The following is a 26,560-nucleotide window of genomic DNA, read 5'->3' as shown; positions in this document are numbered from 1 at the left end:
GATAACACAGAAATGGGAGTGCAGGAATCAGAGGTCACCCCAGGGATGTGGAGGAATGGAAGGGAGAGACTGAAGTTACCAGAACCTAGAGTCCTGGAAGGGGGATGTCACAGGAATGTGACCCAGATCCCCAAAGAGGGACATCACCCATGTCTGAAGGGACACAGTAAGGCTGATTACGAGTGTTGGGAAGAGCACAAATTGGATGGTTTGAACCGCCACTGCCGGGCTGACACTCACAGTGATAGGAAATAGACACAAACCCACAGGAAGCAAATGGGAAGGAGTAGCTACCTATTCTGGTTACATAGCCACACTGATCTTTCTAAAAAGCAAGCATGTCTGGGTCACAAGCCTTCTTAAAGCCTTTGTGTGACTCCCTCTGCATCTCTAGCAAGTCTGGCATGTAGTTTGGCTAAACAGGGTACTGGAGCTGGCCCTCACCTACACCTAGTACTTTCCCACACCTGACACTCTCCCCTGTGACACCAGTTCCGGGCATATTAAATTCATTGCACTCTTCCAAACACTCCAGGTCTTTGTTCCAGCCTGGAAAGCTCTTCTCTCTGAAGTCTTCGATCATCACCTAAGGTAGGAATGGCTAACCCTGTGTGCACTCACTGTAAACCCAACATACTTCTTCTAGCAGATGCTGCTGGGGTCCTTCCCACATCTCTTTGGCCTTTGCCTCTACACGGAAGGCTGCTTACTATGAACCAGTGGCTCCACTTGGGGCTGTGTATCTGCCCATCAGAGTGCATCTGCCCAGGTGGTCAGTAGTGGCGCTAGGGAGTTCATCTCCCCTGAGGCAGTCTTCAAACACTGATGAAGAGAGATGTGATGGCTAAGTGGCCTAGCTGTGTGGTCCCTTGGTGGAGAGAACAAGGCATGTTTTATGTTGTCTCACAGAGCTCCCTGGAGAGGTTGAACTCCAGTTGCCTATAGTAGTAACTACCTGGATAGGCTTTCTTTTGTTCCCTTCCTCAATTCCCTGATCTTTTCTACCAGTGCTTCCTGGGATCACTTCCCCCCAAAAAACTACTTAAACTGAAATCTTTTTTCCACAACCTGTTTTCGGAGAAAGCCAAACGAAGTCACTTTTCTGATAGCCCATAGTATAGTGTTGTACTAATTTGCTTAAAGGTCCCTATCAATAAGGACTCCAACTCTCTGAGGGCCAGGACCTTATATCATTCTCTTTTATAATCTCAGATCCTAACACCAGTGCCGGGCACAAAATATGCCCTCTATCTGTGCTTATTGGACTGAGGGGATATATCTGAAAACCAGAACAGTGACACTGTAGAATGTGATGGGTGATGAGTAGGGATTACTGAAGGAAGCTGGCAAGGGGCTTTGAGATTACAATTCACATTTTTGGAGGTAGGACTACTTGAGCAGCCAAAGCAAGAGAGTAGAATTGCTACTTTTAATCTCTCTGTTTCTTCAGAGGAAAATGAAAGAGCAGCACCAGAACTGCAGACACATACATACATCTATACACACACATAATGAAATGTGAGTCACAGGAATTGGGCCCCCTTTACCATATCCCATAGGTCTGGTCCCCCAGAGAGCTGTCACCTCTGATTTAAACATGCACAGATCCCTTTACCTAGCCCTAAGAAATGTCATGCCAAAGTCATACAAGTGGGGCAACCCTTTTAACTCTGAGAAGCTCAGAGAATAGGCAGTCCTAATATTGTCCATCACCACTGATGTCCAGATTAAAGGCCATCTGCTCCCTCTTTAATCAGGACCAATCATGTTAGGAATACTCCCTTCAACTTCCTCCTTCCTCTGAATGAGACCATAAATAAGAGCCCTGTCACAATGCCCAAGAGTGTCCCAGTTCTATTATGATTGCCACCATTAGAGATAACACTTCCACGTACCAGAGTCATCTCAGCTTCTTACCCGGGAAGACTTCTGCACAGCGCAAGGGCTGGGTTCTATTATATAAGTTAGTGTGACCTCTTCCAGCCAAGTTCCATATCAGGAGTTTCCTACCATATGGCCTCCTGCCTGGACTCTCAGTCTCTAAATCCAAAGCATTTCATGACTTTTTCCAATACTATAACTATTAGACAAGATTTTTAAATTAAAATTATTATCTAACTTTTTTGAGCACCTAAAATATGCCAGTACCAGTCACAAAGCACTGTGTAAAACGTTTTACACACAGTAGCCCATTCAGTCCTCAGAACAACTTCATAGGAAAGGTAGGTGAATTCGCCTCATGTCACAGCAGTGGAAACAGGGTGTGACACAGGCTTTCCAACTCCTAAGCCTGTACGCTTTACCACAGTATTACTCTGGCATTATTTCAAACTTCATACAATAGTGTTTTAGTTCTGGAAAGGACCAGAGAGATTAACTAAAATCCAACCACCTTCTGAGGTGCTGTTCCTTGCTAATTTAAGGCATGGTCTTGGCAGCCAGATAGGCCTCAATAGGAGTTACAGATCTGCTACTTAACAATCTGTGTGATCATAGACAAGCCTCAATCTCCCCATCTGTAAAATGGGGGTAATAATAGGTACCTCCTGATGACAGGGTTGCTGTGAGGGAAAAATGAGATCCTGCATGATAAGCACTTAGCCCATTGCTTAGCAAGTATCTATTAAATACTAGCTAACACTTACATAGTACTAGCTACATTCCAGGTACTCTTCTAAGTGCTTGTAACACATTGAATTAATTTTAATCCACACAACATGAAATAGCTATTATAATACCTACTTTACAGATGGATCAACTGAGGCACATGTTGGCCACCAAACCACAGATCCAAGAAGCTCAGAGAACACCAAGCAGGATAAATGCCCAAAAAATCTCCCACTACACCTAAGCATACTGCAGAAAATCAAAGATAAAGAAAAAAATCTCAAAAGAAACCAGTAGAGAAACAAGGATAAGAATTATATCTGACTTCTCATAGACCATGCAAAGCAAGAAGAGAGTGGAATATATAAAGTATGAGGAGAAAAACACCCACCAGCCTAAAACTCTATATCATTTGAAATTATCCTTCAAAAGTGAAAGAGAGAGAGAAAAAAAAAAGTGAAAGAGAAATAAAGTCTTTCTAAGACAAAAATGAAGGGAACTTGTTGCCAGTAGGCCCACCTTGCAAGAAATGTTAAAAGAAGCACTTCCAGTTATAGAATGAGTAATTCATAGAAATAAAATTTACAACATAGGGAATATAGTCAATGATGTTATAATATTGATGTACTGAAAGAGATAGTAGCTATACTTGTGGTGAACACAGCATACTATGTAAATTTGTTGTACACTTGAAACTAGTATAATGTTGGGTGTCAACTACACTAAAAAAAAAAAGTTCCTCAGAGAGAAAGAAAATCATATAGGTCAGAAACTTAGACCTACATAAAGAAAGAACATCAAAAAATAAGTGAGAAGGTAAAATAAAAAGTTTTATTTTTCTTATTCTTAATTGCTCTGATTATTTGTTCAAAAAAGTAATGGCAACAGTGTATGCAATTATGTAAGCTTATGTGCTTATATGTATGCTTAATTATGTGTATTATAAGTGAAATGGATGACAGTAATAATTCAAGAGATGAAAGGGAGGAGTTGGGATTCTTTTGTTATTATAAGGTACCTGCACTATCTATGAAGTGGTATAGTGTTAAGTAGACTTAGGGACGCCTGGCTGGCTCAGTCAGTGGAGTGTCTGACTCTTGATCTCAAGGTTGTGAGTTCAAGTCCCATGTTGGGTATAGAGACTAGTTAAAAACAAAACCTTTAAAAATTAAATTAAATTAAAAAATAAAGTGGGCATAGATTCACTGTACTTGTATACTGCAAGTTCTAGAGCAGCCACTATAAAAGTAAATTAAGAAGTATAGTAGATAAACTAAAAATTGAGACAAAATAAAATCATATAAAATACTCTGTTAAAACTTCCTTTCTTCCACAAAAGGCAGAAAATGTGTAGAAGACAAAAATAGGAACAAAAATAGAGGGCAACAGAGTAACAAATATTGTAGATAGCAATCCAACTATATCAATAATCATTTTAATCAATGGTCTAAATACATTAATTAAAAGACAGAGATTGGGGCGCCTGGGTGGCTCAGTGGTTATGGGTCTGCCTTTGACTCAGGTCGTGATCCTGGGGTCCTGGGATCGAGTCCCACATCCCGCTCCCTATGGGGAACCTGCCTCTCCCTCTGCCTATGTCTCTGCCAACAAGATTCAATTATATGTCATCTACAAGAAACTCACTTTAAAAATAACATCACAGGGGCACCTGGGTGGCTCAGTCAGTTAAGCATCCAACTCTTGATTTTGGCTCAGGTCACAATCTCAGGGTCATGGGATAGTACCCCACATCAGGCTCTGGGTTGGGCATGAAGCCTCCTTAAGATTCTCTCTCTCTCTCTTGCCCACTGCGCCTCCCCCAACCACTCACACACATGCTCCCTCTCTCTTTCAAAAATAAATAAATACATACATACATAATATATTAAATATTATTAATTTAATAATAATGAATTGATATATTGATATTAATTTAATAATAATGAATTGATATATTGATATTAATATATTAATATAATTTAAAGTATTAAATAAATTTATATTTATGTAAATTACATATAGACAAAATATAAAGGAATGGAGAAAGATATACATGCTAACAGTACTCGAAAGAAAGCAGGAGTAGCTGTATTAATTTGAGACAAAGCAGACTTTAGAGCAAGGAAAGTTATCAGAGATAAAGAGGGGCATTACATAATGATTAAAAGGTCATTACTCTAAGAAGACAATGTGTATGCACCTAACATGTGCATCAAAACATGTGAGGCAAAACAGATAAAACCGCAAGGAAAAATAGATAAATCCACTATTGTAGGTGGAGACTTCAACATCCCTCTATCAGAAACAGATACAGCAGGCAGAAAATCAGTAAAGATAGGTGAACTCAACAGCACCATCAGTCAACTGGATTTCATTGACATCTATAGATGACTTCATTCAACAATAGCAGAGTACAAATTCTTCTCTAGCTCACATGCAACATTCTCTAAGACCACATTCTGTGCCATAAAATACACCTTGATAAATTTAAAATATATCTTAGCTTAAAAGAATAGAAAGCATATAATGTGTACTCTCAGACCACAATGGAATTAAAGTAGAAATCAATAACAGGAAGATAGCTGGAAAATACCAAAATACTTGGAGATTAACAATACACTTCTAATTAACACATAGGTCAAAGAAGAAACCCAGAGAAATTTTAAAATATTTTGAATTAAATAAAAGTGAAAATACAACTTATCAAAGTTTGTGGGACACAGTGAACACAGTGCTTTGAGAGTTATTTAGAGCATTTAATGCATATATTGCAAAAGCAGAAAGATCTAAAATCAATAATCTAATCTCCTACCTTAGAAAACTAGAGAAAAAAATCAAATTAAATCCAAAGTAAGTAAAAGAAATAACAAAAATTCAAGTAGAAATCGATGAAACCGAGATCAATAGAGAAAATCAACAAAATCAAAAGCTGTTTCTTTGAAAAGATCAATAAAATCGATAAGCCTCTAGCCAGGCTAACTAAGAAAAAAAGAGAGTAAATACAAAATACTAGTATAGAAATAAAAGAGACATCACTCAAAGGACATTTAAAGATCTCATAGACATTAAAAAGAAGATAATGAAATATTATGAACAACTCTATACTCTATATTCTATACCAGGATCTGATAACCTAGATGAAACAAACCAATCCCTTAAAAGATAAAATCTGCTAAAACCCACACTCAATAAACTATTTTAAAACTAGCTAAAAATACTCTTAATGTATGATTGGTCCTCGGTATTTATCCAAATGAATTAGAAACTTATATCCACACAAAAACCTGCACATGGATGTTTGTGGCAGCTTTATTAATAATTGCCAGAACTTGAAGCAATCAAAATGTCCTCCAAAAGGTAAATGGATAAACTGTGATGATCAGACAATAGAATCTAATTATTCAGTGCTAAAGGAAAAAACGAGCTATCGAGCCATGAAAAGACATGGAGGAAACTTAATGCATATTACTAAGTGAAAGAAGCCAATCTGAAAAGGCTACATACCATATGATTCCAAATATACAACATTCTGGAAAAGGCAAAATTATGGGGACATCAAAAACATCAGTGGTTGCCAGGGGTTAGCAGGGAAACAGGGATAAATAGAGCATAGGGAATTTTTAGGGCAGTGAAACTATCCTGTATGACACTATAATGGTAGATACATATCATTATATGTTTGTCCAAACCCACAGACTGTACAATATCAAAAGTGAACCCCTAATGTAAACTGTGGCCTTTGGGTGATTATGATATGTTGATAAAGTTTTAGTGATTGTAACAAATGTCCCAGTCTGGTGGGGAATATAATGTTAGTGGAGCAGGCTGAGCATGTGCACGTATGGGCCCAGGGGGTAAATGGGAACCCTATACTTCCGCTCAATTTTGCCGTGAACCTAAAACTTCTCTAAAAAATAAAGTTCATTAATTTTTTAAAAAGTAAAATGGTACATTATGCAACCAGTAATAGAGTTCAAGCTTCAGCTAGATGTTAAAAAAAAAAAAAAAAAAAAAGTAGCTGAGGTACAGACTGTTATAGGTAATAGCAGCAGAGCCAGAATTTGAACCGTGGCAACCTTTCTCTGGAATGTGTATACTTGCCCACTATACCACCCTGCCTCTCAATTGTTTGTTACTATTACTTTGCAAATAGGAAAATTGAGGCTCAGAGGGATCAACCACTTTCTAGAGTCCTAGATTCAGTGAGAAACAGTCTAAAATTCTGGGTTTCCTGAACCCCTGAATCTCAGTCCTCCATCCACTCTCTCATATTGCCTCTACGTTTCCCTATCTCCCCCACCACCACCACCACCACACATACACATAATATCTGGAAAGATCCATGTGTATTGTCCTAGAACTGCGGGAAACTTTTGTTCCAAGCACATTTCAATACCCGAATCCCTTTTGAAAGCAAAATGGTCTCCTAAATTTCAACCGGCTTTTACCATCAAACTGTGAAGAGGATATCTGCCAATGCAAGTCATCAGTGAAGGGCCAATCTGCTTCAGGACTCCAGCACTTTTAGCATGCCTAGTTTGGGCACCAATTTGCATGGATACATGAGACACATAGCATGAGTAGAACACAGAGCAGAAAAATATTCAAGTACATATATAGCTGGGAAAGGGCTGGTAGACGCAGATTTTAAAAAAGAAAAAGATACCCACTAAGAGGCACTAAAAAAGAGCAGGAGACTGTTTTTTGTTTTTTCTCTTAAAGCTTGTCCAGCTGAAAGAGATCTGCTTTGGTATAATTCCCTGACCTTTTTTTTCCCTGATAAGAGATAGATAGCCAAGATACCCAGATGTGAAGGACAGTCTACTGTGGAAGGCTCTTATTTGATTAGACATTGCTTTCATTTATAGCAATTCATATTTCCAAGGCATCTCCTTCTTTGCTTCATTTTACATCCCAACTTCTATTTCTTTCCACAAAACTCAAAGCTCTATATTTTCAAGTTAATACCACAGTGCACCAGAATGCATGATTATGTGCAGTCTAATTTCCTTTAGGTCATGCTCGCATTCAGTTATTTTATATATATTGAGAATAGAGCTATCTTTGCTTTGAATTTTTAAGCTGTGAGTTCCGTCTGCTCTAAGATAAATTAGACATAATTCCTGAAGCTTAGTGTGCTCTGGTGAACTACCCTAAGGCCCTAGAGTTTCAAACAAATGTCTTTCTTTTTCTCCTTTCAGAAAACTAAGCTGGGACTCAGAGTATGTCCCTTGCTATTGTGATTTCTTATTATTTTCTTTCATCCTTACAAGAAAACTTGCAGTTCAGTATGATCCAGTGCCTTGGTCACAATTGGCTGAGTGAGGTTTGTTTAAATAATAGCCCTTCCCGGATGGCTGATATTAGCTTTAGGTCAAAACATCATGTAACCAAAGAGTGACCAGCATTTAGAAATCATTGGCATGTTGCTGGGTGTATAGGCATAAAGCAATTCTAACAGATTCTCCGATTCATAGCAAACCCGAGAAGGAGAAGCTGAAGGAGGCAATTTTGGGAGCTTTGTTTACTTGGGGAATTAGTGGTAAGAGGAGTTTCTCACTGCTGAGGATGAAGGGCCCTAGAAAAATGACAAGGGAGCTATGTGCGTGTGTGAGTTTGGGTATGTCCATAATTAGATGTCATGCACAATAATCATAATAGATATCTCATTTACAATACCCAGTCCAGGGAAGGCTGTCAAAGAGGAAAGAATGTACCACCTGTTATCAAACCTATGGTAGGTTTTATTGTCTGGGAGGTTAGAAGCATTTTCAGGAGCCTGGCAAAAAATTAGGCTTGAACACAAAATGGTACTTTCCCTTAATTCCATCCTAGTATATACTTCGACCAAGGCATTCAAATTATGGAATGTCAAAGGTTCATTTACAATCTCTATTTTTGCCCCATATCAGAAAATATAATACTCCATTAAATATACTTATATTGGTATATACTGTGACCAACTATAAGGAGTCCTACCAAAGACAGAACATCTTTTTTTTTCACTCTTAAAATTAACATTCAAAGGTACGCAAGCCAAGCAATAATGATTCCCTTCCTGTATATCCATTATACATTGATTTACAGGTTTTTTTAAATTTATTCTTGAGAGACAGAGAGAGAGAGAGGCAGAAACACAGGCAGAGGGAGAAGCAGGCTCCATGCAGGGAGCCCGACGCGGGACTCGATCCTGGGTCTCCAGGATCACACCTGGGCTGAAGGCAGCACTAAACCGCTGAGCCACCCAGGCTGCCCATGATTTACAGTTTTTAACACATTTTCACACAGGTAATCTCCTCTGACCTTTACAATAAGTCTATGGAGAAAAAAGAGCAAATGTTATTTGCATCATTTTACCATTGAAGAAACCAAAACCTAGAGAGTAAGGCCAGTTATTTACCAAACTGTGTCCCTTTTCCTTTTTAGCATACATTAAGACTCCATTTTCCAAGATCCTTTACAATTAGGTGTGAACTTTTGGTGGGTCCTGTCCAATGGAAGGTAGGTAGAAGTGATTTGTACCACTTTAAGGCCTAACCCATAAAACCCTCTAAAATATAAGCTCCTCCCCATTCTTTTTTTTAACACCAGTTTAGTAAATATTTATTGAGTATTAGCAAGACCAGGCAACAGAAGCTGGAGAACAAAATGTCAGGGAGTAAGTAGAGAGAGAATGTCATTCCAAGGTGATGGCGAACAGCTCCTATGAAAAGCTGGGAGAGAACTGGGTGCAAGAGAACAGATTGCCCAAAACAGGCCACAGCAGGAGCCCACTGAAGAAGAACCAAAGGGCTAGAACACTGAATGGTCTTGACTGTCCCCTAAAGAATTGGGCAGTGGTCCCAGTAAGAATTATAGATTGGCACAGAGAGAGCACACACCCCATTTTTTTCCTCGATGACCAGCTGAATGAAGATAACTCCAAAACTTACAGAATAGCAAGGCTATAATATGGAAGAAGTCTGCGACACCACTTGAGAGAAAAGTTGTCCAAGAAAGCCAGTCAACCAGGAAAATATATTAGATTGTTGTATGAGTGAGAAAGCAGCTTACATTGTTTTAAGTGACTGCAATTTGGGGGTTGTTTGTTGCAGCAGTTACCTTACATTCATACAGAGAAGCTAAATGTTTTGCCCAATGTTATATAATTAATTTGTTTAAAAAAACAGTCAAGACTAGAACTGTGTTCTTCTAGTGCCTTGTTTAATATTCACTTGTTTACCAACTCCAATCATATGTAAGGCAGCTTGCTGTACCCTGTTGCTAATCCAGTAATTGCAGGATTTAGAAGTATGACAAGGGGCACCTGGGTGGCTCAGATGGTTAGCATCTACCTTCAGCTTAGGTCATGATCTCTCAGGGTTCTGGGATTGAGCCCCACATTGGGCTCCCTGCTCAGTGGGGAGTCCGCCTCTCCCCTCCGCTTGTGCTCTCCCTCTCTCTCTTCTCTCAAATGAATAAATAAAATCTTAAGAAAAGTATGACAAATAAGTCACGTGTAGGCTCTTTGTATCTCTCAACTCTCTGACGGTGTTTTCTGTTTCTTCCATGTGTTCTTCTAGTAGTTACTTTCTCACAGATCTCAGCAACAACCAAATGTAGTGACAGATACCAGGCTTTACTAACCTAAGAGGACCCATATTTGAAAATTATCTCTCTTGAGTCCCTTTCTTTCCTGATAGTACAACCAAAAGTTAATAAAACATATATTCTCTCCTACTGAGATAACCTCAAATAGACTTCCTTTAGAAGGACACTGATAAATGAAGCTGCCAGTACATGCAGATAAAATGCAGTGACTGAAGTCCCCCTAGGCAAGGGTCACAGACAGATTGTGTCAAGGGGTTACAGACCAGAGGGCAAGTGTCAAGGCAAGCTGAGGTAGTGAATCCTTTAGGTAAGAGACATTAGTGAGATGAAGATTCCATCAGCTTGGATAGAGGCGCAAGCAGTTTTTCAGGACCTTGGAGAGCTCCCCGGGAGCTACAGGGCTCTGAGAATTTTGATTCTGAGACCCAATCACGTACTTTGCCCATTCTTCAGAACTCTCTAGCTGATAACAGGGGTCTTGTCCTTTCTGTGAAAGTCTCCATGTGTATAGAATGAGAGATTTGTTCTCATTCTTTCTGAGTTCAAGGCCTGCTGTGTCCAGTAGATAAGTTGGAACTGCTTCATCTAGCCTTCCTGAAAACCACATGATACGCTCACACCCATGGAAAACTAGAAAAGTGCATTCTCAGGAGACTTCGGCCTCTCTATGTTTTAGAAACTCTCTTCTGGGTTAGTCTGGTGCTTAGGTTTGCCTGGGCTCCAAACATTTCACCCAACCAAAACCATATTACTATATGAACTACATCAGAGCCCTAGAATCTCAAAGGATGATTATCAAAATTATGGGCCCCTTTCTTCTTGAAGGCATGTTCTCAAGCTTCTTAATACATAGTCTATGAAAAAAATCTATAGAAAAATTAATTTAAGAAAACTTGGATTAAAATATTTAATATTTAAGGTGCTTTCATATATATTTTCTCTCTATAAAATACAATGTGGTGAACATCTTCAGGCATAAAAGTTTTATTTCCTCTCTTGGGATTTTTTTTTTCTCTTTGGTGATATATTCCCTGAAGTAGAATTCCTAAGTTAAAGGATTTAAACAATGCTATCAATTGACAGGTATGGCCAAATTCAAATTGGATTGTGTAATTTTACTTTCAGCAGCAGCATATAAAAGTATCAGTTTTGGGGTGCCTGAGTGGCACAGTCGGTTAAGCATCTGACTCTTCGTTTTGGCTGAGGTCGTGATCTCAGGGTCATGAGATCAAGCCCTATGTTGGGTTCCACACTTGGCATGGAGCCTGCTTGAGATTCCCCCTGTCCCTCTGCTCCTCCTGCTCATGCTCTCTCTCTTATGCTCTAAAATCAATAAATCTAAAAAATATATATATATACACACACACACACACACACACACACACACACATACCAGTTTCACTAGTATCTGATTAGTAATTTGATTTGTATTCTTTGGTGTCTGTACCTAGAACTCCTTTGATAGAGGGCCTGTGTCTGGCCTATTGTAGATGCTCAATAAGTATTTAAGATTGAAGTGAAATGTTCAACACTTTCCCATTTATCTGTTTACTTAGCACAATTCCTTATTTGGAATTGCCTTATCTTTTTCTTCTTTGTATTGTGATATTAATGTTTTCTTTTTAATTTGCCTAAGATATTAAGCCTCTGTTTCCCATATTTGTTAGGAAGTATTTTCTCTGTTTTTAAAAATTTTTATATATAAAGTTTTAAGTTTTTATGTTTTAAGTTTACAAGTTTTCGTCACTTGTAACATCACTTCAAAGCTTATAAACTTTATAGAGAACCCCACAGACCTCATAAAATTCAGTGTTTTTATGAATTAATTTTTTGATATATATTTTATTTGACCACCATTATGGGATGAGGTGTGGGTCTAAAGTGATTTTTTCTCTAAATTAGTAACAAATATACCAATATAATTTATAGTTGAAGCTTCTTTTTCCACAGTGTCTTGACTTTTACCAATGGCTCTTGACTAGACATGTGGGTTGAAATGACTTTGCTCTCAAAGGGATTATAATCTTGTTGTCAAAGGTCAGATTCTGTTTACTTCATTTATATGTTCAAATATAACAATCTAGTAGTCTTAAAGTGTTTCAAAGTGGGAACTGAAAATTTACTCATACAATTCATATGCACAGTATAAATATAGTTTCTCTATTTCCTAAAAACCTGATATATTACTCTTCACAAATTCTTATGGCACATATTTCTGACCTCTGGGCACTTCTCAAAGCTAGGTGATGGGAATAGAACTGGTCTTAGAGAAAATGTATCCTTGTATTCTCTAGTGCTATGCCCCAACTAGTCTTGAGGTCAGGGTCCACAGCTGATGAACTTATCTGTTTCTCTCTTGGGTTTTTTTTTTTTTTTTGGCTCAGTCACTATTCTAGGAGAGTACTGGCTCTCTCCCTGTAGCTACTTCAATCTCATCTCTAGAAATCCCCAATTCCTTGTCACAACTTCCTTCTCTTCCATGGAAATAGAGTTCACCCTTTATTCTCTGCTCCAGGGTCACAGTTTCCTGTGGTGGCCAGCCTCATGGCAGGTTTCCAGGCTCCAACACAGGATCCATACTACATGAGAACTAAGGTTGACTCAGATGTGTTAACCAAGTCCTCACTGAAGAGGACACTATTGGTGTTCCACAATGATCCCCTTTACCAATCAATTCAACAATCCTTCCAGATGTTGTGTGTTGGTTGCTAATAGCTTACAAATGTCCCTTTCTTTAAAGAATGTCATCCAGCTTAGCAGGGGCCCCTTTTACCCAGGAAGCTATGCTCATCCCCACCTTTGGGGCACAGCCCACAGCTAAGAACTAAATGCTACATGAGGGTATGGAATTCTGGACCCCTTGCCTCAAGGGGAAACAACTCTATGGTACAATTCATACTATAGAATTCCCTATGAATTCTGGGAAATGAACAGGGAGTAGTGGAAGGGGAAGAGGGCAGGGGGATGGGGTGACTGGATGGTGGGTACTGAGGGGGGCACTTGATGGGATGAGCACTGGGTGTTATACTATATGTTGGCAAATCAAACTCCAATTTAAAAATTTACAAAAAAAAAAAAAAAAGAACTCCCTATGGGATCAGGCTACAGCTAAGAATATGCTTGGCGCCTTCGCCTGCCCTGTCCCACTTTCTTCACTCCTGAGAGCATTCCTCCAATGAACAGCACGCACCAGAATCAAAATACTAGTTTTCTGTTGTGTGAATTGAAAACATCTCCCCTCACTCTGTGGTTTATCTTTTCACTCTTTGTATTGTTTTTTGATGAACAGAGGTCCCTTTTTCTTATAGTAGGGTATCTTTTGCACCTTGTTTATGCAATTCTTCCCTACTCACTACTCACTAGTTCATGAAAATCTTTTCCTATATTATTTTCTAGAAGCTTTTTCTTTTTCCTTTCACGTTTAGGCTTTTAATACACCTGGAATATATTTGGGAGTATAGTGTGAGACAGAGGTTTAATTTAAGTATAGCCACTCATCTCAGTACTATTTATACTAAGGACTGACATTTTTCCTCTGTTCTCAGTACAACATATGTCAAATACTGAACTTACGCATGGATATGTTTCTGGGTTCTTCATTCTATTCCACTAGTCTATTTTAATATCCCTGAAAAAATATATATATATACTGTCTTGATTACTAAAGCTTTATAATACTCTTCTTATCCAGTGGATAAAGTCTTCCTCTTTATTTTTCTACTCCAAAAGGGTAATGGCTACCCTTAGCTTTTTGTATTTCTATATGAATTTTAAAATCAGTTTGTCAAGTTCCACCAAAACACATTTATTGGAATTGCACTGAATTTAGAATTAAATTTGGGAAGAATTGGCATCTTTTTTGCTCATATTTACTATGGCATATCTTCCCTTTTGTGTATTTCTTTAATGTTTCAGAATATGGTTTTATCATTTTTTCTGTAGATGTCTTGCACATCTTTTATTAGATTCATTCCTCAGTATTTTATATTAATTTCATTTTCTGTTTGTTGCTGGTATGGATAAATACATTGGATTTTTGGATATTGAGCTTTTAAATCCGGACACTGGGCTAAATTCTCTTATTACTTCCAATAGTTTATCTGCCAAACCATTCAGATTTTCTATGAATATAATTATATCATATGCAAATAATGGCAGTTTTTTGTTTCTTTCTAATTCTTATGCCTTTTTCTTGTTTTGTGCACTGGCCAGAACACTGAAAGAGTAGCAGTGATTATGAGGGGCATCCTTGTCTTGTTCCTGACCTCCAGGGAAAATTTTTCAACATTTTATCATTTAGTATATTTGCAGTAGGCTTTTTAAAAAGATTTTATTTATTTATTCATGAGAGACAGACAGAGAGAGAGAGAGAGAGGCAGAGGCAGAGACACAGGCAGAGAGAGAAGCAGGCTTCCCACAAGGAGCCAGATGTGGGACTCAATCCCAGATCCCAGGATCATGCCCTGAGCCAAAGGCAGATGCTCAACTGCTGAGCCATCCAGGCGTCCCTGCAGTAGGCTTTTTAGAGATTAAGAATATTCTCTTCTGAGGACTTCCAGGGAAGACGGCAGAGTAGGAGGATCCTAGGCTCACCTCGTCCCACAAATACCTAGATAACACCCATATCAGTGAAAATAACACAGAAAACAACCTAAAGACTGGCAGAACAGACTATCCAGGCTAAATGTAGAATGGAGGCTATATCGAAGAGGGTAGGAAGGATCCTAGGCTCACCTCGTCCCACAAATACCTAGATAACACCCATATCAGTGAAAATAACACAGAAAACAACCTAAAGACTGGCAGAACAGACTATCCAGGCTAAATGTAGAATGGAGGCTATATCGAAGAGGGTAGGAAGGGCAGGAACATGGCCAGGAAACAAGCTGTCCTGTAGGACTGTCCAGGGGAAGGAGGGGTGCTGCAGGTACAGACGAAAGAGGAACAGACCCCACCCCAGGCACCCCAGGCATGGGGGACAAGCACTGGGAAGACAAATCCCCATAACATTTGGCTTCGAAAACTAGAGGCTTACCTGCATGAGTTCTTATAATCAGTGGGACTTAACAAACGGAACTTTAAAAAGCAGTGGGCTTAGACCTTGGAGAGCCAAAGGGTGACAGGAAACTGAGTATCTACCCTTAAAGAGACAACACAACAAACAGCCCCACAGAGACACAGTATAGAAGCAGCAGTTTCAAAAATGCCTGAGAGATACAGGATGGAGATTTATTTACTAATCTTAGAGTGTGCTGGAGGGGCAGGGATCTTTCAGAAACTTCTCCAGGAACAAAAGAGCTTCTAGGCACCATTTCCCTTCCCCATCCCCCAGCCTAGATACACAGACATCTCTGGGATCCAGCAGAGTGTGAACACTCTCCACCTAGCTTTTTAATAGTGCACCTACCCCTGCACTCTTCTACAGACCCACTCTCTCCAACCCAGCCATGGCAGGAGTTTTCCAAAGCTGTTACAAGCCCTCTCCAAGAACAAACTAGTCCAGACCTTGCTAACACCACACATCCCACCCCTGTGTTCTCCTGCAGACCCTCCTCCTCCAACATTACCTCAACAGGAATCCATCCAAAGTGGTACCACAAGCAGCAGTGTGCAAATAGCCCTGACAGTGGTTAGCACCATCCCAAAGTGACTCCTGCCCTAGGGAAAGAGGAGAAGAAAGCCCACACAACAGTTCAACTGAGGCCCTAGCAGTGGGCTAGGGACAGACATCTGGTCTGACAATAGGCACCATCCACCAATGAAAGCTTTTCAGAGAACGACGCAGGGAAAGCACCCTACAGTTCACTGCTACTGCAGCTCTAGCAAACACCTGGTCTGACTCAACTCAAGCCGAAGGTGGCCCTGGACTGGTCCACTAACAACACCATGACCAAACCCTGCCCATAACAGGCAAAGAAAGCCATTGCAGATGACTAGACTGAAGGCAAATGCGGCTCATCCATAACAGTAGGGCACATGTAACACACATAGATATCTCTGAAGCACCTGGTGAACAGGGTACATTGCACTGCAGGGCACTACAGTACTTCTTCCTCATAAGGCCACTACTTTCAAGAGCAGGAGATGTAGCTGACTTTTATAACACAGAGAAACAGACATAGAGAGTTAAACAAAATGGGGAGACAGGGAAATATGTCCTGAATGAAAGAATAGGACAAGATCATAGCAAGAGAGCTAAGTGAAACAGAGATGAGTAAGCCTGATAGAGAATTTAAAGTAACTGTCATAATTGTCACTGGACTTGAGAAAAGAATGGAGGAACTCAGTGAGACCCTCAACAAAGACATATAAAACATAAAAAAGAACCAACAAGAGATAAAGAACTCAATAACTGAAATTAAAAATACACTAAAGAGAATAAATAACAGACTAGAGGAAATAGAAGGATGGATCAGATCAGTGACCTGGAGAACAGAGTAATAGAAAGCAATCAAGTTGAACAGGAGAGAGAAAAAAGAAGAACAAAAAATGAAAATGGACTACAGGAACTCAGTGACACCATAAAGTGTAGTAACACTGACATAGGGAATCCCAGAGGAAGAGAGAAGGGAGGGGGGACAGAAAAATGTATTTGAAGAAATAATAGCTGAAAACTTCCCAAATCTGGAGAAGGAAATAGAAATCCAGATCCAGGAGGCACAGAGTTCCCAACAAAATCAACCTAAGGAGGTCCACACCGAGACACACAGTAATTAAAATGGCAAAAAGTAGTGACAGAGAATTTAAAGGCAGCAAGAAAAAAAGAAAACCATTATGTACAAGAGATACTCCATAAGCTATTGGCTGATTTTTCAGCAGACACTTTGCAGGCCAGAAGAAAGTGGCATGATATATTCAAAGTGTTGAAAAAAATCTGCAGCCAAGAATACTGTATCCAGCAAAGGCATCATTCATAATAGAAGGAGAGATAAAGAATTTACTAGGGAAACAAAAGTTAAAGGAGTTCTAACCACTAAACGAGCCCTATGAGAAATATTAAAGGGGAATCTTTGAGTAGAAAGGAAAGACCATAAGCAGAAGTAAGAAAATAAGAGACTCAAAAGCAGTAAAATTAAGTATATGCATAAAAATCAGTCAAGATATTCACAAAATACCAAGATGTAAAGTATCACACAATATACCTAAAAAGTAGGGGAGGAGTAAAAATGTAGTGCTTTTGGAATGGGAACTTAAGCAACCATCAACTTAATATAAAATGCTATGTGCAGAAAATGTTATACATAAACCTATTGGTCACTATATATAAATCAGGAATTCATAATAGATAAGTATAAAATAAAGAAAAAGGAATGCAAGCCTATCACTAAAAAAAGCAGCAAGTTATAAGAGAGCAAGAAAAGAAAGGAACAGAGAACAGCTACAAAAACAACCATAAAACAAGTAAGTGGCAATAAGTACATACTTACCAATAGTTACTTTGAGTGTAAATGGGCTAAATGCATCAATCAAAAGACAAAGGGTGACAGAATGGATAAAAAAGCAAGACCCATCTATATGCTGCATCCAAGTATTCATTTCACACTTAAAGACACATGCAGATTAAAAGCAAAGGGATGTAAAAAGCATTTATTATGCAAATAGAAGTGAAAGAAAGCCAGAGTGGTAATATCAGACAAAATAGACTTTGAAATAAAGACTGTAACAAAAGACAGGGATACTATATAATCATAAAGGGAACAATTCAACAAGGAGATATAACAATTATAAATATTTATGCACCCAACATGGAGCATCCAAATACATAATGCAACTAATAACAAACATAAAGGCAGTAATCAATAGTAGTAAAAAATGGTAGGAGATTTTAACACCTCGCTCACATCAACAGATAGATCATCCAAACAGAAAATTAACATGGAAACGGTGCCTTTGAAAGACACATTGGACCAGAAGGATCTAATAGATAATATTCAGAACATTCTACTCTTAAACATCAGAATACATTTCATTTCAAGTGCATATGGAATATTCTCCAGAACTGACTACATGTTAAGCCACAAAATCAGTCTCAACAAATTCAAAAAGATTGAAGTCAAATCATGCATCTTTTCCAACCATAATACTATGAAAGTAGAAATCAACCACAAGAAAAAATCTGGAAAGAATACACATAGATGGAGGCTAAATAACATGCAATTAAACAGTGATTGGGTCAATCAAGAAGTCAAAGAGGAAATTAAAAAATACATGGAGACAAATAACAGTACAACAGTCCAAAACCTTTGGGATGCATAAAATGCTGTTCTAAGAGGGAAGTTCATAGCAATACAAGCATATCTCACAAAGCAAGAAAATTCCCAAACACCATAACTTGATACCTAAAGGAGCTAGAAAAAGAAGAAAACCCAAAACTAGTAGAAAGAAATAATAATGATTAGAGTAGAAATAAATGTAACAGAAACTAAAAAATAGAGCAGATCAATGAAACTAGGAGCTGTTTCTTTGAAAAGATAAACAAAAGTCATAAACCTCTAGTCAGACTCATCAAAAGAGAGAGAGGACTCAAAAAACAAAATCAGAAATGAAGAAAAAAGAAATAACAACCGACACCACAGAAATATAATTATGATAGATTATGGAAAATTATATGCCAACAAATTGGACAACCCAGAAAAAATGGATAAATTCCTAGAAGCCTACAATCTACTAAAACTGAATCAAAAAGAAATAGAATATTGAACAGACTGATTACCAGCAATGAAATGAATCAGTAATCAAAAAACCCCCAACATACTATGCTGAGTGAAATAAGTCAATCGGAGAAGGACAATTATCACATGGTTTCACTCATACGTGGAATATAAGAAATAGTGAAAGGGATTATAAGGGAAAGGAGGGGAACTGAGTGGGGAAAATTAGAAAGGAAGACAAACCACAAGAGATTCCTAACTCTGGGAAACAAAGGGTTGCAAAAGGGGAGGTGGGTGGGGGATGGGGTGACTGGGTGACAGGCACTAAGGTGGGCACTTGATGGGATGAGACTGGGTTTTATACTATATGATGGCAAATTGAATTTAAATTAAAAAAAATTCCCAACACACAAGGACTAGTCCAGGACTAGATGGCTTCATATGAATTCTATCAAACATTCAAGAAAAAGTTAATACCTATTCCTCTCAAACTATTCCAAAAAATAGAAGAGGAAGGAAAACTCAAATTCATTCTATGAGGCCAGCATTATCCTGATACCAAAACCAGATAAATACACCACCAAAAAAGAGAACTATAGGCCAATATCTCTGATGGACATAGATGCCAAAATTCTGAACAAAACATTACCAAACCAAATCCAACAATATATTAAAGAATCATTCACCATGATCAAGTAGGACTTATTCTTGGGATGCACGGGTTGCAAATCAATCAACATGATACATCATATCAATAAGAGAAAGGATAAGAACCATATGATCATTTCAATAGATGCAGAAAAAGCATTTGACAAAATACAACATCCATTCCATGACAAAAAATTCTCAACAAAATAGGTTATCTTAACATAATAAAGGCCACATATGAAGAACCCACAGTTAACATCATCCTCAAAGGTGAAAAACTGTTTTTCCCCTAAGGTCAGGAACAAGACAAGGATGTCCATTCTCACCACTTCTACACAACACAGTACTGGAAGTCTTAGCCTCAGCAATCAGAGAACAAAAAGAAGTAAAAGGCATCCAAATTGGTAAGGAAGAAGTAAAACTTCCATTATTTACAGAAGACATGATATCATGTATAGAAAATCTGGAGTGCCTGGTTGGCTCAGTTGATTGAGCATCCGACTCTTGATTTCAGCTCAGGTCATGATCTCAGGGTTGTGAGATCAGGCCACACATCAGGCTCCACAATGGGCTGGAGCCTGCTTGGGATTCTTCCCTCTCTCTCCCTCTGCCTCTCCCCCCTACAAAAAAAAAAACTGAAAAACTCCACAAAAAAACTACTAGAACTGATAAATGAATTCAGTAAGTTTGCAGAATACACAATCAATATACAGAAATTCACTGTATTTCTATTCACTGATAATGAAGTAGCAGAAACAGAAATTAAGAAAACAATCCCATTTAGATTTGCACAAAAAATAATTAAATATTTAGGAATAAACCTAACCAAGGAAGTAAAAGACCTATACCCTGAAAACTATAAAACACTGATGAAAGAAATTGAAGAGGACACAAAGAAATGGAAAGACATTCCATGTTCATAGATCAGAAGAACAAATACTGTTAAAATGTCTATAGCACCCAAAGTAATATACACATTTAATGTAATCCCTATTCAAATACCAACAGTATTTTTCACAGAGCTAGAACAAACAATCCTAAATTTAGTATGGGACCACAAAACACTCCAAATAGCCAAAGCAACCTTGAAGAAGAAAAACAAAGCTGGAGGCATCAAAATGTCTCACACTTCAAGATATATTATAAAGCTCTAGTGATCAAAACAGTATGGTACTGGCACAAATATAGACACATAGATCAGTAGAACGGAATATAAAACCCAGAAATAAGCCCATAATTATACGGGCAAATAATCTTCGGCAAAGAAGGAAAGAATATACAATGGGAAAAAGTCTCTTCAACAAATGGTGTTAGGAAAACTGGACAGTGACATGCAAAAGAATGACACTGGGCCACTTTCTTATACAAAAATAAATTCAAAATGGATTAAAGATCTAAATGTGAAACCTGAAACCATAAAAATCCTAGAAGAGAGCACAGGCAGTCATTTCTCTGGTATTGGCCATAGCAACATTTTTCTAGATAGGTCTCTGGAGGCAAGGAAAACAAAAGCCAAAATAAACTATGGGGACTACATCAAAATAAAAAGCTTCTGCACAGCAGAGGAAACAATCAGCAAAACTAAAAGGCAACCTAGGGAATGGGAGAAGACATTTGCAAATGACATATATGATAAGGGGTTAGCATTGAAAATATATAAAGAACTTATACAATTCGGGCAGCCCCGGTGGCACAGCAGTTTAGCGCTGCCTGCAGCCCAGGGCGTGATCCTGGAGACCCTGGATCGAGTCCCATGTCAGGCTCTCTGCATGGAGCCTGCTTCTCCCTCTGCATCTCTAGGAATAAATAAATAAATAAATCTTTAAAAAAAAAAAGAACTTACACAATTCAACGCCCAAAAAATAAGTAATCCAATTTAAGAATGGGCAGAACAGGACGTCTGGGGCACTCAGTGGTTGAGCATCTGCCTTTGGCTCAGGGTGTGATCCTGGGGTTCTGGGATTGAGTCCCACATTGGGCTCCCTGCAAGGAGCCTGCTTCTTCCTCTGCCTATGTCTCTGCCTCTCTCTCTTTGTCTCTCATGAATAAATAAATAAAATCTTTTTTTAAAAAATGGGCAGAAGACATGAGGAGACATTTCTCCAAAGAAGACATCCAAATGGCCAATGGGCACATGAAAAGATGCTCAACATCTCTTATTATCAGGGAAATACATATCAAAACCACAATGAGATATCATCTCATACCTGTTAGAATGGTTAGTATCAAAAACACCAAAAATAACAAATGCTGGTGAGAATGTGGAGAAAAAGAAACCCTCCTCCACCATTGGTAGAAATGCAAACTGGTGCAGTCACTGTGGAAGACAGTACAGAGGTTCCTTAAAAAAGTAAAAATAGCATTACCATAGGATCCAGTAATTCCACTACTATTTGTCCAAAAAATACAAAAACACAAATTTGAAAAGATTTACACACCCCTGCTTATTGCAGCATTACTTACAATAGCCAAATTATGGAAGCAACTCAAATGTCCATCAATAGATGACCGGTGTTAAGACATGGCAGTGGTGTGAAGATATATATAGATATATATGTATGTACGGAATGGAATATTACCGAGCCATAAAAAAGAATGAAATCTTGCCATTTGCAACAATATGGATAAATCTAGAGTATAATACTAAGTGAAATAAGTCAGAGAAAGACAAACACATAATTTCATTTAATTTCATTTAATATGTAGAATTTAAGAAACAAAGAAATAAAGAAATAAAAATCACTCTGAAATACAGAGAATAATCTAGTCGTAACTAGAAGGGAAGTGGGGGGAGATGGGTGAAATAGGTGAAGGGGATTAAGAGTACACTTATCATGATGAGCACTGAGTTGAATCATGAGTGGGGGAAGATGGCAGGAGCCATCACACAGTGGATCTATCTAGACTGTGTAGAAGCAAGCAGTTCCCAAGAAGGACATAATCAAGCTTTTACAGAACCATAGTTCAGACTTGTTTCTTGCAGAACATAAGTTATTAAGAAACATTGAAAATGTGGTCAAAACAGCTAACAAGGACCATTTGGTTACATCCTATAATTATTTTTCTGAAAGTAAACATTTCGAGGGTACTGAAAGTATAAGTACAGTGTCTGGGCAGGCGAAAAATGTGAAGTTTAATGAAGACAAACCCAAAGAAACCAAGCCTGAAGAGACTCTGGATGAGGGTCCACCAAAATATATAAATTGTGCTCTTAAAGAAGGAGATAAAATCAACTTTCCCAAAAAGGGAGATGTTGTTCAATGCTGGTATACAGAACACTACAGGATGGGACTGATTTTGATACTAATATTCAAATGAATTCAAAGAAGAAAAATGTCACGCCCTTAAGTTTTAAAGTTGGAAAAGGCAAAGTTATCAGAGGAGGGATGAAGCATTCTTGACTATGAGTAAAGAGAAAAGGCTCGACAGAGATTGAACTAGAATGAGTTTATGGAAAGAAAGGACAGCCTGATGCCCAAATTCCACCAAATGCAAAATTCAGTTTTCAAGTGGAATTAGTGGATATTGATCCAAAAAGCAATGCTTCAGATATAAAGACATAAGCAAGAATAAAACATGGCCTTGAAGAATCTTATGTAACTAAGTAAAGCTGTTTACCATTGTAAGGGAAGAGTCAACTTGAAAATTCAAGAAGCCAAATATTGTTTACTCAATCCCTAACTTTTAAGGTATGTAATCCAGTATAATTCCCTAAGGTTTGAAATATATTACTACAACTGTGTAAAATAATGGTTAAGGAGAACTGACTTTCCTTTTACCTCATGTTGTAAACTAAAAGGCTCAATAAAAATGTGTCCAGTGTCAAAAAAAAAAAAAAGAATTGTTGAGTCACTATATTGTATACCTGAAACTGAATATAACACTACATGTTAATTATACTGGATTTAAAATTTAAAGGAAAGAATATTCTCTTCTACTTTGCTAAGAGTTTTTATCATGAAAAGATGTTTAATATTGCCAAATGAACTTTCTCTATCAAAATAATCACACGATTTCCCTCCTTATTCTGATAATGTGATGAATTAAACTGTTTGATTTTTAAATTTTAACCCAACTTTGCATTCCTGGGTGAAGCTGCATTTGGTCATGATATGTCATGCCCTATGAACATTCTTTTGATGCACTAGGCACACATTTCTTTTAGCAATATATAAAGGACTGGAAATGCAGGGTCATAAAGTATGGAAGTTGGTTTTAAGGAAAAAGTAAGGCTTTAGGTGTACTGTGTCAAGGCTTCAGGAGGAACTCTAGGGGTAAATGTCCAGCAGACAATTAAAAATGTGGGAGTGGAGTTTGGGTAGAAGCCAGAGGTGTGGATTTGTGAGTCACCAACATAAAGCTTATATTTGAAACCACTGGGATGGAATGCTCTGTGTGAGGGAGGATCAGGGAAGAGAGAAGAAGACTTCAGATCAACACTTGAGAAACACCTGTAGCTAGGAGACAGGATGACAAAGAGCCAGGAGAGAGAGGCATGACTTCAAATGGGTGGGATAAAAACAAACAATATCAAGTTTTCAACAGTATGGAGAAAAAAAGGGTAAGGAGCCCTTAGTTTGGGTGATCAAGAGGCCTCGATACTATTCTCTCCCTTGCTGTATCTACTGGTTGCTCTCCTGTTTACTTTTCATCTCTATAAAGTTCTTTGGTTACTTCTGGAGTCATGCCAATTTGCAGGACTGTTATCACCCTGGCAGCTGTGAAGAACATTCTCTACCATCCCACAGAAATACTCAGGACAGAGTACTTAATGAGCACTTACTAATTATAGGCCTATCAGTCAAAATTATGACCTCCAAAATAGCAGGCTTTCCAAAGTCAGCTGAAGGTGCATGTGTCACAGGACAAAGCAATTACACAAATGGAGAAAGAAGTTCTCTTCAAAAAAACTATTAACTTCACAGAATTGGGTAGCTGAGATTTCACGACTTGATATATTAAACTTTCCCTCATGCTAGCTCTCGCAACTTCCCATCATATTATTTAAGGCACCTTTCCAAAGGCTACCAGAAAAACATCCTGAGAAAAGAAAAAGGAGAAGAGGAGGACAGGTCAGCTGAGTTCTGTGGATAGAAATATTAGAGAAAGTTTGGGAAGACTTCAGTAGTTTGCCCCTATGCTCTCTGTGAGCAAAAAGTAAAGCAACATACACACTATATGTCATTAGGTTCACAGCAACATCCCTCAATATGCAGTGAATGTTATTCCACAAAATAAGGATTTATCATGTGTTTACTCTATTCCAAGCAAAAGAAAGAAATTAACCTTGCAATAAATATCTTATCAGCAACATAAAATGTTAAAAGGCAATGGAAAGTGAGAGCAGGGGTGCCTGGGTGGCTCAGTAGGTTAAGCATCCAACTCTTGGTTTTGGCTCAGGTCATGATCTCAGGGTCATGAGATCAAGCCCTGCATCAGGCTCCATACTCAGTGCACAATCTTCTTAAGACTCTCTCCCTCTCCCTTTGCCCCTCCCCGCCCCCACTCTTTCTCTTTCTTTTCCTCTCTCTAAAATCAATAAATAAATCTTAAAAACGAGTAAGAGGATAAAATAAGTGTTACAGAAAAATAATGGAGGGATCCCTGGGTGGCGCAGCGGATTACTGCCTGCCTTTGGCCCAGGGCACGATCCTGGAGACCTGGGATCGAATCCCACGTCAGGCTCCCGGTGCATGGAGCCTGCTTCTCCCTCTGCCTATGTCTCTGCCTCTCTCTCTCTCTCTCTCTCTCTGTGACTATCATAAATTAAAAAAAAAGAAAAACAATGGATAACTTCCAAACCAGAAGAAGAAAACAAAACAAAACAAAACAAAAAAAACAGGAACAACAATAAAGCAAAAAAATTAAACTTAAATATATCCATAATCTATGTTTTTAATCACTATCTTTAATAGATAAATCTGTTTATATTGGGTGGGGTGAAAACAAAAGCTAGAGATGGGCACACCTAAAACACAACAACATACATAAGCTAAAATAAAAGGAATGAGAAAAATATACTAGACAAATAACAAAAAAAATCTAACAAAATTAGTATCAGGTGAAACCAAATTTAAAGGGGAACACTTAAAGCAGGACCTTGCTTGATGACAAAAAAAAATCTACAAAGAAGCTATAATTTTGAATTTCCATACATTAATAACATAGTTTCAAAATATACAAAGCAACACTTTTATAAAATCTACCATTATAGAAGATTTTAGTTCATTTCTTTCAAAAAGTTATCAATAAAGTGAGCCAAAAATATATATATTAAGAATAGCAAAAATTTAATCATGTCAGAATCCAAGAAGGCTTTCTGATGAATCAGAAAACATGACATAAACGAAATCACTGGAAACTCCACATTTTGGGGTTCAGAAGCAAAACCAGCTTAAAACTCAATAAAATGAAGGACACCTGGGTGGCTCAGTGGTTGACCATCTGCCTTCAGCTCAGGACGTGATCCCGGGATCCAGGGATCGAGTCCTGTATCAGGCTCCCCTCAGGGAACCTGCTTATCCTTCTGCCTGTGTCTCTGCCTTTCTCTCTCTGTGTCTCTCATGAATAAATAAAATCTTTAAAAAAATAAAACTCAATAAAATGAGAAATGACCACTGATAGTTTTATTTTACAGTTTACTGCTTTTCTTTGCTTTACTTTTCTATCCAGTTGCAAACAGTCAAATCATTTCAACTGCCATCTTCTGTTTCTGTTATACTTTCACGGATATTAATTCACTTAATTCTCATAAGCCTGTGAGGTTGAAAAAGTATTATTCTTCTCTATGAAAATCAAGTAAATGAAGACTGCCTCCTGTCCATTACCAGAAAAAAAAAATTCTTTGGTGGTAGAAGTACCAAAGCTTGTTGAATTATCTGAATAGTATTCTGGATATCTGATAGCATCTTTGTAGCATCCATCCATATCCCTATCCCACCAGCATTGTTTTAAAGATGTGATTGATTAATTATTTATTTATGGCTGCGGGGTGGGGTTGGGGGGAGGAAAGAGAGAGAGAGAGAGAAATAGAGCGTACGCCCGCACAAGAGCCTTAAGCAGAC

The 26,560-nt window shown here is 38.2% G+C and overlaps 1 protein-coding gene and 1 pseudogene across 12 annotated transcripts in view; one reads left to right on the top strand and one right to left on the bottom strand.

Annotated features, from left to right (window-relative positions):
• RAI2 (retinoic acid induced 2) overlaps positions 1–26,560 on the bottom strand; it is a 388,421-nt gene that overhangs the window by 349,821 nt on the left and 12,040 nt on the right. The gene's annotated exons all lie outside the window — the stretch shown is intronic.
• On the top strand, positions 9,297–23,059 carry LOC140628567 (peptidyl-prolyl cis-trans isomerase FKBP3 pseudogene; annotated as a pseudogene).

The sequence above is a fragment of the Canis lupus genome, chromosome X (genome assembly GCF_048164855.1).
Source record: "Canis lupus baileyi chromosome X, mCanLup2.hap1, whole genome shotgun sequence".
Taxonomy (NCBI): Eukaryota; Metazoa; Chordata; class Mammalia; order Carnivora; family Canidae; genus Canis; species Canis lupus.
This window is presented reverse-complemented; position numbering and strand designations above follow the sequence as displayed.